This window comes from Hypanus sabinus, unplaced genomic scaffold (assembly GCF_030144855.1).
Source record: "Hypanus sabinus isolate sHypSab1 unplaced genomic scaffold, sHypSab1.hap1 scaffold_1270, whole genome shotgun sequence".
NCBI lineage: Eukaryota > Metazoa > Chordata > Chondrichthyes > Myliobatiformes > Dasyatidae > Hypanus > Hypanus sabinus.
The window spans coordinates 34,644-48,177 of record NW_026779336.1 but is presented as its reverse complement, the minus strand read 5'-3'; the positions used below and the strand labels follow the sequence as shown (position 1 = coordinate 48,177).

At 55.2% G+C, this 13,534-nt stretch overlaps 1 protein-coding gene across 1 annotated transcript in view; it reads right to left on the bottom strand.

Annotated features, from left to right (window-relative positions):
• LOC132386719 (semaphorin-6D-like) overlaps positions 1–11,848 on the bottom strand; it is a 62,763-nt gene extending 50,915 nt beyond the window's left edge. Inside the window, exon 1 of the mRNA XM_059959068.1 lies at positions 11,610–11,848. The gene's annotated coding sequence lies outside the window, so the exon portion shown is untranslated. The remainder of the gene's footprint in view (positions 1–11,609) is intronic.
• Between the last annotated feature and the right edge of the window lie 1,686 nt (positions 11,849–13,534).

The following is a 13,534-nucleotide window of genomic DNA, read 5'->3' as shown; positions in this document are numbered from 1 at the left end:
ATGGTTTGGTGCTTGGATTCACCACCCTCTGGCTGAAGAAAGTCCCCTTTATTCAGAGGCCATGCTCCTAGATCCCACACTCTCTCACTCTCCCTGTCTGCTCTGTTCAGGCCGTTCAGTATCCAGACAGTTCTGCCCCCCTGAACTCCGTCGAGAACAGGCCTCAAACACTCCTCCTACATTAACCCTGTCATTCCCAGAGCTGCTCTTGTGAACCGCCACTGGACTCAGCACCACCCCTCTTAGGCACAGAGGAAGGTAGGGATCTGTCTTTCTGCTGCCATTCAGAGAGAGTGCTCTGTCGCTGTGTCTGAATACCTGCCAAGCTGGTGGCTCTCCGTGTCAGAACGTAAGAAATAGGGGCAGGGGTTGGCCAACTGGCCCGACGAGCCTGCTCCGCCATCGATCAGACCATGGCTGATCTGGCTGTGCACTCAGCTCCACCTACCTGCCTTTCCCTCACAACCGTTATCACCCCACGTATGCAAAAATCGACCTAACTGTGTCTTAATCAGATAACCTCTACTTTCTCCCTGGCACATTTCCTGCTGTCTCGCTGTGGGAGGGTGGTGATGAGGGAGCATGTCACTGTGGGAGGAACAGTGAAGTGGGAGTGTTTCACTGTGGGAGGGGCGGTGAGGAGGGAGTGACTCACTGTGGGAGGGGCGGTGAGAAGGGAGCATGTCGCGGTGGGAGGAACAGTGAAGTGGGAGTGTCTCACTGTGGGAGGGGCGGTGAGGAGGGAGTGACTCACTGTGGGAGGGGCGGTGAGGAGGGAGCATGTCGCGGTGGGAGGGGTGGTGAGGAGGGAGTCTCTCGCCATGGGAGGGTGGTGAGGGAGCATGTCGCTGTGGGAGGGGTGGTGGTGAGGGAGCATGTCGCTGTGGGAGGAACAGTGAAGTGGGAGTGTCTCACTGCGGGAGGGATGGTGAGGAGGGAGTGACTCACTGTGAGAGGGGCGGTGAGGAGGGAGTGACTCACTGTGGGAGGGATGGTGAGGAGGGAGTGACTCACTGTGAGAGGGGCGGTGAGGAGGGAGTGACTCACTGTGGGAGGGATGGTGAGGAGGGAGTGTCTCGCCGTGGGAGGGTGCTGAGGGAGCATGTCGCTGTGGGAGGGGTGGTGAGGAGGGAGTGACTCACTGTGGGAGGGATGGTGAGGAGGGAGTGACTCACTGTGGGAGGGATGGTGAGGAGGGAGTGTCTCGCCGTGGGAGGGGGCTGAGGGAGCATGTCACTGTGGGAGGGGTGGTGATGAGGGAGCATGTCGCAGTGGGAGGGGTGGTGGTGAGGGAGCATGTCGCTGTGGGAGGAACAGTGAAGTGGGAGTGTCTCACTGCGGGAGGGATGGTGAGGAGGGAGACTCACTGTGGGAGGGATGGTGAGGAGGGAGTGTCTCGCCGTGGGAGGGTGCTGAGGGAGCATGTCGCTGTGGGAGGGGTGGTGATGAGGGAGTGTCTCACCATGGGAGGGTGATGAGGGAGCGTCTCGCTGTGGGAGGGGCGGTGAGGAGGGAGTGTCTCGCCGTGGGAGGGTGGTGAGGGAGCATGTTGCTGTGGGAGGAACAGTGAAGTGGGAGTGTTTCACTGTGGGAGGGGCGGTGAGGAGGGAGTCTCTCGCCATGGGAGGGTGGTGAGGGAGCATGTCGCTGTGGGAGGGGTGGTGATGAGGGAGTCTCACCATGGGAGGGTGATGAGGGAGCGTCTCGCTGTGGGAGGGGCGGTGAGGAGGGAGTGTCTCGCCGTGGGAGGGTGGTGAGGGAGCATGTCGCTGTGGGGGTGGTGATGAGGGAGCATCTCGCTGTGAGGAGGGAGTGTCTCACCATGGGAGGGTGGTGAGGGAGCGTCTCGCTGTGGGAGGGGGTGAGGAGGGAGTGTCTCACCATGGGAGGGGTGGTGATGAGGGAGCATGTCGCTGTGGGAGGGGTGGTGATGAGGGAGCGTGTCACTGTGGGAGGGGTGGTGATGAGGGAGCATGTCGCTGCGGGAGGGGTGGTGATGAGGGAGCGTGTCACTGTGGGAGGGGTGGTGATGAGGGAGCATGTCGCTGTGGGAGGTGCGGTGATGAGGGAGCATCTCGCTGTGGGAGGGGCGGAGGAGGGAGTGTCTCGCCGTGGGAGGGTGGCGAGGGAGCATGTCGCTGTGGGAGGGGTGGTGATGAGGGAGCATGTCGCTGTGGGAGGGATGGTGGTGAGGGAGCATGTCGCTGTGGGAGGGATGGTGATGAGGGAGCATGTCGCTGTGGGAGGAACAGTGGAGTGTCTCACTGTGGGAGGGAAGGTGAGGAGGGAGCATGTCGCTGTGGGAGGAACAGTGGAGTGTCTCACTGTGGGAGGGAAGGTGATGAGGGAGCATGTCGCTGTGGGAGGAACAGTGGAGTGTCTCTGTGGGAGGGAAGGTGAGGAGGGAGCAACTCACTGTGGGAGGGAAGGTGAGGAGGGAGCATGTCGCAGTGGGAGGGGTGGTGATGAGGGAGCATGTCGCAGTGGGAGGGGTGGTGATGAGGGAGCGTGTCGCTGTGGGAGGGAAGGTGATGAGGGAGCATGTCACTGTGGGAGGGGCGGTGAGGAGGGAGCATGTCGCTGTGGGAGGGGCGGAGGAGGGAGTGTCTCGCCGTGGGAGGGTGGTGAGGGAGCATGTCGCTGTGGGAGGGATGGTGATGAGGGAGCATGTCGCTGTCGGAGGAACAGTGAAGTGGGAGTGTCTCACTGTGGGAGGGGTGGTGAGGAGGGAGCAACTCACTGTGGGAGGGAAGGTGAGGAGGGAGCATGTCGCAGTGGGTGGGGTGGTGATGAGGGAGCATGTCGCTGTGGGAGGAACAGTGGAGTGTCTCACTGTGGGAGGGAAGGTGAGGAGGGACCATATCATACTCTAGGTGGGTTAGTGGAGAAGCCACTTGAGAAAGGTTTCTACTGAGATGCATTTGGAATTCCCCCTCCCCTCTCCCTAAGAAGCAGAATCGGTGGCCCTGAGGAAGCGGGGAGGGGGAGTTTCTAATCAGCCCTCTGTCTCAGTCTTCACGTCAGTTAACTTCCAGCCTCAGTGCCTGTCAGACACAGCGGGACTGACAAATGATGAGGAGATGGTCAGAAACTAATTGAAGAGCGATTGGTTTGAGGGCCTGGCATTTGTTAATGTCAATTTGTACCTTCACTCGGCACGGAAGGGAGAAAGATTTAATTAAATTCTAAATTACAGCCCTTCGTTCATTCCCCTCGCGGTGAAACCAGTTCTCTGTCGGCCTCAGGAAGGGGGTGTCTATTGTCAGGAGGAGGCTATTCAGCAATGCAGGCCTGCCGGGTTGTCGGCCTGCGAGGCCGCTATGCTAATGTGTCTCTCATCTGGGGCTCTGAGCTTGAGGCCCAACGTTGGCATGGTCTGCAGGGAGCCTCTCGGGGCCAGCTGACAGGCTCAGGGACTCTCACAGGCAAGGCCCCAATCCCCTGCATTCCAGGCAGGAGATTGGCTCTTGTCAGCCACAAGGAAACCAGCCTGTCCACACTGGCGACGGCCAGCTGATGTGGAAGATAGGTGACCGCCCCATACATGACAGCCAAGTTTGGCCTGTCCAGCGTAAACGTGCCCACTGTGCCCTAGACAAACATGGCCACTGTATCCATGACTGCGACAGTCAAGGTCAGTTTACCCATAACAAATATGGCCACCCTGTCTGTGATCATGACAGTAATGGCCACTCTGCCCACAACAAATATGGCCACCCTACCTATAGATGAGGTGGCCCACTGACTGAAGAAAGCATTGTCAAGTACTCCCCCCTACCACCCCAAGTTGGCACCCTGAGGACACGTTCCCATGACACGGAGAGAAACATGGAGGCACAGCGAGATCCCACAAACATCTAGCAATGGAAAGGAGGTGCTGGGCATTGAGTGGAGAGGGACATAGAGTGGGAGGGATGGGGACTGTCTGCCAACTTTTCTTTGCCCTTTGAACCTTGACATCTAATGTCTCCACCCCAACACCTCTTCATTCCTCGGTCTATGGCCCAGAGGTCATTTGGAAGGGAGACAGAAATTCCTCAGGATGGTAAAGGTGTCTCCCAGCTTTCCCTGGTTCCCGAATCTATCTTCTGAAAATTTTATTAAGCGATCTGGGTGAATTATACATTCCTCCAGGGACTGGGGAGGATTGAACTGATTAATTATGCATGCACAACCACATTATGATAATTACCAGCAGCCATTATGTAAAAAATTACAATATTCATTTGGCAGTGATAAATATTTCAGGAACCGGGGTGATTATTTTTAATATGAATCTGAAGTAGCAAGCAGGTCGTAAAATATTCTATAAAATGACAAAAAAAACGTGCTCTCCACACTCACCGAAAAGGAGCTTGGATGTCCCCCGGTCTGAAGCCCAACAACTACTAAGGCAGGGAGAAGGGGGTTTCATTCTGTGTCTGACCTCGGGAGTGTGTGATGGGACGGTGTAGAGGGAGTTTCACTCTGTGTCTGACCCCGGGAGTGTGTGATGGGATGGTGTAGAGGGAGCTTCACTCTGTGTCTGACCCCGGGAGTGTGTGATGGGACGGTGTGGAGGGAGTTTCACTCTGTCTGACCCCGGGAGTGTGTGATGGGACGGTGTGGAGGGAGTTTCACTCTGTGTCTGACCCCGGGAGTGTGTGATGGGACGGTGTGGAGGGAGTTTCACTCTGTGTCTGACCCCGGGAGTGTGTGATGGGACAGTGTGGAGGGAGATTCACTCTGTGTCTGAATGGTCCTGTCTGTGTAGCGACCCTCTCCTGTGCTCTGTTCAGAGTACAATCTCATCTCAGTGACTATATTCCTGGAGAAACAGTGAAGGGAATTCATCATGGTGAAAGACCCATGTCCTTAACTAACCCATCACACAATAAAATCCCTGGAACACCACTGTATCCTGCATTGCGATTGTGCTGGATTCCTCCTGCTCGGTGCCGTGCCCTCTGTAATGAACTGGTCTGTGAAAGTCTCCTCTGAACCATGGTGCATGTAACAGCAGTAAGGCTAACCAAACCAACATCGGCTTCCTGATACGAGGACTGATGTTCATGCGTTCAGGGAAGTTTACCCCAGTTTCTCTGGACTGAGGGTGTTTTTATGGTGGAGAAGGAACAGAGGAGATTCCGCAGTGTGAGGCCGGGGATGGGGTGCCTCAGTTTATGAGGAAAGTCTGGAGAGGCTGGCTGTCTTCTCCCTGAAGCTGAGGGGGATGAGGGAGGACCTGACCGAGGTGGACCGTGTCGGAGTCAATGGCTTGTCACTGAACCCTCTGACAAACTTCTACAGCAGTACTGCTGAAAGTATCCTGACTGGTTGCATCATGATCTGGTACAGTAATTCGATCACGCAGGGACGTAAGGAGATTTATCCCTCCCCACCGTCGGCCGTGTTTACGGAAGACGCTGTCTCACATTCCGTCTGTGTATCCTCCAACCTGATGATATGAGCATCGATTTCTCCTTCCAGTATTGTCTCCCCCGCCCCCCTTCTCTCTTTCTTCCATTCCCCTCTCGCCCCCTTCTCTTCCTCCTCAGCTACCCATTACTGTCTCCCCCCCCCCATATGACCCTTCATCACTTTCATCAGCCCCTTAACCCTTCCACCAATTCCTTATTTAATAAATCAGTTTATTCAATCAGTAAGCTGACTTATGCGAAGAGACAGGAGAGGCTGGGTCGATCCTCCCTGGAGCAGAGGAGGCTGAGGGGGACCTGTCAGAGCTGGGCAAAGTGATGAGGACAAAGACAAGGGAGATAATCATACAACAAGAACATAGAACAGACCAGAGCCTTTGGCCCACGATGTTCTGCCAACCTTTTAACCTGCTTGAAGATCAATTTAACCCTTCCCTCCCACATAGCTCACCCATTTTCTATCATCTTCTTGCTTTTGTAAGATACTTAAATGTTCTTAACGTATCTACCTCTCCCACCACCCCGGCAGTCCATTCCACGTACCCACCACTCCGTGCGTAAAAAACTTGTCTCTATACCAGGCATTCCCAACCAATGGACCACTCAGTGGGGGCCCCTGGAAAAAGGTGGGAACCGCTGGACTATACTTTAATCCAACTCCTTAAATTTATGTCCCCTCATATTAGCTATTGCCACTCTTGCTTTCCGCTTGATCCATGCCTCTCTTCATCATGTATACCTTTATCAAGTCACCCTTCCTCCTCTTTCATTCCCAAGATAAAATAAAACCCCTAGCTCCCTCAACCTGTCATCATAAAACCTGCTCTCCAATCCAGACAGCTCTCTAATCCAGACAGCTCTCCAATCCAGACAGCTCTCCAATCCAGACAGCTCTCCAATCCAGACAGCTCTCTAATCCAGACAGCTCTCCAATCCAGACAGCTCTCCAATCCAGACAGCTCTCCAATCCAGACAGCTCTCCAATCCAGACAGCTCTCCAATCCAGACAGCTCTCTAATCCAGACAGCTCTCCAATCCAGACAGCTCTCCAATCCAGACAGCTCTCCAATCCAGGCAGCTCTCCAATCCAGACAGCTCTCCAATCCAGACAGCTCTCTAATCCAGACAGTTCTCCAATCCAGACAGTTCTCTAATCCAGACAGCTCTCCAATCCAGACAGTTCTCCAATCCAGACAGTTCTCTAATCCAGACAGCTCTCCAATCCAGACAGCTCTCTAATCCAGACAGTTCTCTAATCCAGACAGCTCTCCAATCCAGACAGCTCTCCAATCCAGACAGCTCTCTAATCCAGACAGCTCTCTAATCCAGACAGTTCTCTAATCCAGACAGCTCTCCAATCCAGACAGTTCTCTAATCCAGACAGTTCTCTAATCCAGACAGTTCTCTAATCCAGACAGCTCTCCAATCCAGACAGTTCTCTAATCCAGACAGCTCTCCAATCCAGACAGTTCTCTAATCCAGACAGTTCTCCAATCCAGACAGCTCTCCAATCCAGACAGTTCTCCAATCCAGACAGTTCTCTAATCCAGACAGCTCTCCAATCCAGACAGTTCTCTAATCCAGACAGCTCTCCAATCCAGACAGCTCTCCAATCCAGACAGCATCCTGTCAAATCTACTCTACATGCTTCCTATAATGAGGCGACCAGAATTGAACACAATATTCCCAGGGAGGTCTAACCAGGGTTTCATAGAGCTGCCACTTTACCTCACAGTCCTTGAACTCAATTTCCCAATGAATGAAGCCCAACAGAAACATCTCCCCAGAGAAAAGGTGTCTAAAAAATAGAAGGCATACATCTAAAGTGGGTGGGGGAGGGAAGAGAGGGAAAGAGGTTTAGAGAGGGTTTTGAAGAGGAAAATTCCCCCCATCCCACATACACACACACACCTGAGAGGATGTTGGAAACAGGAACACACTACCTCACAGTATTTGTGAAGTATCTGGATGAGCTATTGAATTGCCAAGTCAGAGAAAGATATGGATCAAGTACTGGGAAATAGGGTGGACCTTGATGGGTTAGCAGTAACAGATGAGCTGAAGGGCCTCTGGGTGACTCAATGTGAAGATTGGACAGGCTCAGCTTGTATCCATTGGGGGGAGGAGTGAGAGAGGTTGGCATTGAGGTATAGACGATCCCGAGCAGTAGGTGTGGGAGGGTGTTTCTCTCCATGGGGAAGTCTAAAGACCCCCCAGTTTTCAGGTAACTTGCTCTCCTTCTCCCTGAATCAGATCAGCTACCTCCACCTGTGATCAGCTTCTCTGCTCTCCACTAACACTGCCTGACCTGCTGGCACAAATACAAGAGGTTAATGAGGGGGAGCTTTATTTGTCACTAGTACACCGGATCACACAGTGAAATGTCTCTTTGCATCAACGACCAGTGCAGTCTGTACTGGGGGCAGCCTACGAGTGATGGGGAGGGGTGTAGGGGCCGGAGGGGGTCAGAGACAGGGAGGAGTTTAGGGTCCAGAAGGGGTGACAGAGATGGGAAGAAGTGTAGGAACCAGGGATGGGGGGAGGCATTCACAGGCAGGGAGGGGTGTAGAGGACAGAGAGGGTTATAGAGGAGGAGGGGTGTACGTCAGATGGGGTTATAAAGACAGGAGGGGTGTAGGGGTCAGAGGGAGGGGTTATAGAGAAGGGAGGGGTGTAGGGGCCAGAGGGGGTCACAGAGACAGGGAGGGTGTAGGGACCGGAGAGGGTCATGGAGACAGGGAGGGTGTAGGGGCTGGAGGGGGTCACGGAGACAGGGAGGAGTTTAGGGTCCAGAAGGGGTGACGGAGATGGGAAGAAGTGTAGGAGCCAGGGATGGGTGGGGGGTTTCACAGGCAGGGAGGGGTGTAGGGGACAGAGAGGGTTATAGAGATGGGAGGGTTGTTAGGGGTCAGAGGGGGGTTATAGAGATGGGAGGGGTGTAGGGGTCAGAGGGGGGTTATAGAAATGGGAGTGGTGTTAAGGGTCAGAGGGGGGTTATAGAGATGGGAAGGATGTAGGGGTCAGAGGGGGGTTATAGAGATGGGAGGGGTGTAGGGGTCAGAGGGGGGTTATAGAAATGGGAGTGGTGTTAAGGGTCAGAGGGGGGTTATAGAGATGGGAGGGATGTAGGGGTCAGAGGGGGGTTATAGAGATGGGAGGGGTTTTGGGGTCAGAGTGAGTTATAGAGATGAGAGGGGTGTAGGCCCACAGAAATGGGGAGTGCCTGACACCACAGACTGTGACACAGTTTTGCCTCCCCTCCCTCTCCCCTCTTCCTACCAAATATGCGAGAAGCTAAAGGCACCTGGTATCCCTGGAGAGGGTGGTGGGTGGTGAGTTGGTGTTGTGAATGGATGCTTGCTGTCGATGATAACGACTCGGGCGTGAAGGTAGGAGGCGGGGTTGGTACGTTTGTAAATGACGCAAAGCTTGTTGGTGGTGTGGATCGAGAGGAAGGGTATCCGAGGTGACAACAGAATCCGGACCAGGCGGAAAGTTGGGTGGAGTTTGTTCCAGATGTGAGGCGATGTGTCCTGGGATGTCAGACGGTAGTCAGTGGATGGTGGGTGGTGAACGTTTAACCCTACACTCCCTGGACGTGGCAGCACTGGCGGACCGGGCGTTGAAGGGCTCTGGTCTTCGTGGGTCTGAGACACTGGGTAAGCTGAACTCGGAGTACTGCGTGCAGTACTGGTCACCGTGCTGCGAGAAGGGTGTGACTGTGCTGGAGGAGATTCACCAGGACGGTGCCTGGGTTGCAATGCTCTGGTCACGGGGAGATGTCGGACAGGCTGGGGACGGCTCAAGTCCAACTTCACCGATCGAAACAACGTTCCTCTGGACCACGGTCACCCACAAAGCACATCACATAATGTTACCATAAATACGTTAGTAAAGTATAATTCAAATTGCATTGAGAACGCAGCACGGCTAAACATCGAGCAGTTCGCTGTCCCAGTGACGAGACCTCGGTGGTGGCGGGATACTCGTTAGCCTCGCAGCCCGAGGGGAGAAGCTGTTACCCCGTCTGGCAGTCGAGTCCTGGTCCTCCTGTACCTCCTTCCTGAGGGGAATTATAGGCTGGGCAGCAGGGACCTCCAACCATTCTTCATGCCCTTCACTCCCGGCAAATACATGCCTCTGCTAAACTACAGAACGTTCCTGGTAAATATGCAATGCTCCGGGTTTTCCCTGGAGTGAAGGAGAACGTGACAAAGGTACAATAGATATAGATAGGGTGGATAGTCTGTTTTTCCCTGTGGTGGGGGCATCAAGAACAAGAAGGTGTGGGTTTAAGAGGGGAGGGAGGAGAATCTCAGGGGTGAGTGTTTCTCGGGGGGTGGTGACATCTGCCCCTGAGGTAATGCACTCACTGTGTTTAGGCAGGCACACGGTAGAGAAGGCTAGAGAGTAAGAGTGGACAAGCAAATTAATGATGGGCCAAAAGGCCTGTTTTTGTGCTGTACTGCTCCACAACTGTGAGTCGCTTCCCCAGCAGCCCTACAGACGGCAGCGCTAGGCTGCAGATGAGCACCAGGCTTTGGGCCTAGTGCGTCAAGCCCCTGTCCCACCCATGACTCCCCCCAGACGCGCAAACCACACCCCCATCCCGTCCTGTGGGACCCGAGGGGCCGCTTCTGCTGGTCTGGGGTGGGCAGGATTCGCTGGTGGGGCCCAGTCTGGTGAGGAGAGGGGGGAGCAGTGGGAATCAGGAGTGACAGAGTTGGGATCATAGGTGAGAGAGCCACCCTCCCCCAACCCACTTCACCCACAGAGACGTATAGCACCAAAACAGGCCCTTCAGCCCAACTCATCCATACTAACCCTGTTGCCCAGCAAATGCACCTCTCTAAACCTCTCAGTGCATTTAACCAAATGCTTTTACACATTGCTAATGTGCATCTCTCCTACCGCTGGCAGCTTGTTCCAAATTCTCACCGCCCTCTGAATGAAGAATCTACCCCAACATCCCTTTTAAATCTCTCACCTCTGGCAGGAAAAAGACTGTGTGCTTTCACCCTGTCTATACAACTCATGATCTGATAACTCCCCGTCCCATCCACTCCTTCCCTCACTCATCGCCCCAGCGTCTCCCTCAATGCCTCTTCACCTCCCTCGGTCACTGTCTCCTCTTTCTCCTGACCTCCCTCTTTCACTACCTCCCCCCTCCATCATTCACTCTCTGTACCCGTGTATCTCTGTCCCTCTGTCACCCCACCCTCCTCCTCTTTTCCTCTCACCCTCTCAGCATCTCTCTCCCTTTCTCCCCACTCTCCTTCCGTCCATACTCCCCCCCACACCTCTCCCTCCTAACCACCCCAGTGACCCGTGGCGGTCGGGGTAGGGGGGGGTGACCCCGTCTACCATTTCCAGCTCACCAGCAACCCCCCCCCCCAAACTACCGTCTCACCCCACACCAGCACCCAACTCTGGATAACAGGTGTGGACAGCTGGAAGAGTCTCTCACACACACACACAATCTGAGGTCCACTCCCCCCGCCCCGACAAACAAGTGGTACATTGCCCCCACCTCTCAGGTACAATGTGGAACCCGGATCCATTCATTCCCGGGACGTCCCGGTCGCCTCCCCTCTTCCACCCTCCGCCCTCAAATCCCGACTGCCTCTCTCCGGGACCCACTCTGCCCCCTCCACAGCTCCTCCGTCCTGACGTGACCTAGGGGCACCGCCCTCCCATGTACCCCAATGTCCTTGTCTCCCCCCCCACCACCTCACCAACCCGGTTCTCCCTGTATCCCAAATGATCGGCACACAATCCCCAGATCCGCCTCTCCCTGTGTCTTTGTGAATACGTCTTGGGACTGTTGTGTAGTTGTGTGTGTGTCTGTGTGTGTATTTGTGTGTGTGTCTGTGTGTGTATTTGTGTGTGTGTGTAAGTGTGTGTGCGTCGCTCTGTGTGACCTCTCTCCCTTTCCCTCCCTCCCTCTCTCCCACTTTCCCACCCCACACTCCTCTCCCTCGCTCTCTCTTCTTCTATCTGTGCCTCTCCGCCGTCTCCCCTTCATCCGCCTTTCCCCCACGTACATCTCCGTCCCCTCTGTCTCAGCCTACATGTGCTCTCCCTCTCTCCCGAGCCCTCCCTACCCCCGCTCGCCGACGCCCCGAGCTCCCCGCTCGGATCCACAGGTCAAGCCGAGCACTCGGGGACGACAGCCGTTCCCGTCTCCCTCACCTCCTGGCCGCGGGCTGCTCCCGGCGTGGGGAAAAGCGCCGTCCGATTCCCAGTGAAAGTTGTAATCCAAGCGGGCGGGAGAGAGGGAACAGCCAAGTCCGGAGCCTGGAAAAAGGTTTTGTGCCAGAGTTGGGAATGAGACGTGCAAGGCACAACCCACTCCGTATCGTTCAACCCAACTTCAGCGGCGGAAAATTCACCTCCCTCCCGCGGCCTGGAGTTTACAAATAGACCCCTCCCCTCTCACATCGCGGGAGGGAGGGAGGAGACAGGAGTAAAGAACAGGAGGAAAAGGAGAGGCAGGAAAGATACAGGGGGGAAGGACAGAAGGAGAAAGGAGACAGTGGGATGGAGAGGGAGAGTGAGGAGGAGAGAAATAAAGAAGTGACAGAGGAGCTGGAGATTGGGGAAGAAGAGAGAGAGAGAGGGAGAAAGAGGAATGAGAGGGAGAAGAAAGGAAGGTGAAGAGATAGGGAGAGTGAGGCAGAAACAAGAGGAGGGAGTGGGAGAGAGGATAGAGAAAACAGAGATAATGGAGATAAAAAGGAAAGGGGAGAAAGAGCAGCCGGGTAGGAGAGGGAAGGAATCTCATAGTGCGGGGCTGGGTAGAACAAGGCATGGCTGCCACCCAGGGGTGGGGGAGGAGGGGCAGGGTGGAGGGGCCAGGTCGATAAAGGCATAGCAGTCACTCGGCGGGGGGAGGGGAGCAGAGGAAGAGGGGTAGGGTGGAGGGGCTGGAATTCAGGGAGTGGGAAGAATGTGCAGGGTCACAGGGGTTTCAGACGAGTGAAGGTTGAATGTAGTTGAGGAACTCGTAGGTAGGGAGGGAGGCAGTGTTCACAAAGTTCAATATAGCTGATGTACAGAAATATGAAATTAATCTAAGGAGTTATCCCCATCCTCGGAGTGTGTGATGGGACGGTGTGGAGGGAGTTCCACTCTGTGTCTGACCCCGGGAGTGTGTGATGGGACGGTGTGGAGGGAGTTTCACTCTGTGTCTGACCCCGGGAGTGTGTGATGGGACGGTGTGGAGGGAGTTCCACTCTGTGTCTGACCCCGGGAGTGTGTGATGGGACGGTGTGGAGGGAGTTTCACTCTGTGTCTGACCCCGGGAGTGTGTGATGGGACGGTGTGGAGGGAGTTTCACTCTGTGTCTGACCCCGGGAGTGTGTGATGGGACGGTGTGGAGGGGGTTTCACTCTGTGTCTGACCCCGGGAGTGTGTGATGGGACGGTGTGGAGGGAGTTTCACTCTGTGTCTGACCCCGGGAGTGTGTGATGGGACGGTGTAGAGGGAGTTTCACTCTGTGTCTGACCCTGGGAGTGTGTGATGGGACGGTGTGGAGGGAGTTTCACTCTGTGTCTGACCCCGGGAGTGTGTGATGGGACAATGTGGAGGGAGTTTCACTCTGTGTCTGACCCCGGGAGTGGGTGATGGGACTGTGTGGAGGGAGTTTCACTCTGTATCTGACCCCGGGAGTGTGTGATGGGACGGTGTAGAGGGAGTTTCACTCTGTGTCTGACCCCGGGAGTGTGTGATGGGACAGTGTGGAAGGAGTTTCACTCTGTGTCTGACCCCGGGAGTGTGTGATGGGACAGTGTTGAGGGAGTTTCACTCTGTGTCTGACCCCGGGAGTGTGTGATGGGACGGTGTGGAGGGAGTTTCACTCTGTGTCTGACCCCGGGAGTCTCTGATGGGACGGTGTGGAGGGAGTTTCACTCTGTGTCTGACCCCAGGAGTGTGTGATGGGACGGTGTGGAGGGAGTTTCACTCTGTGTCTGACCCCGGGAGTGTGTGATGGGACGGTGTGGAGGGAGTTTCACTCTGTGTCTGACCCCGGGAGTGTGTGATGGGACGGTGTGGAGGGAGATTCACTCTGTGTCTGACCCCGGGAGTGTGTGATGGGACGGTGTGGAGGGAGTTTT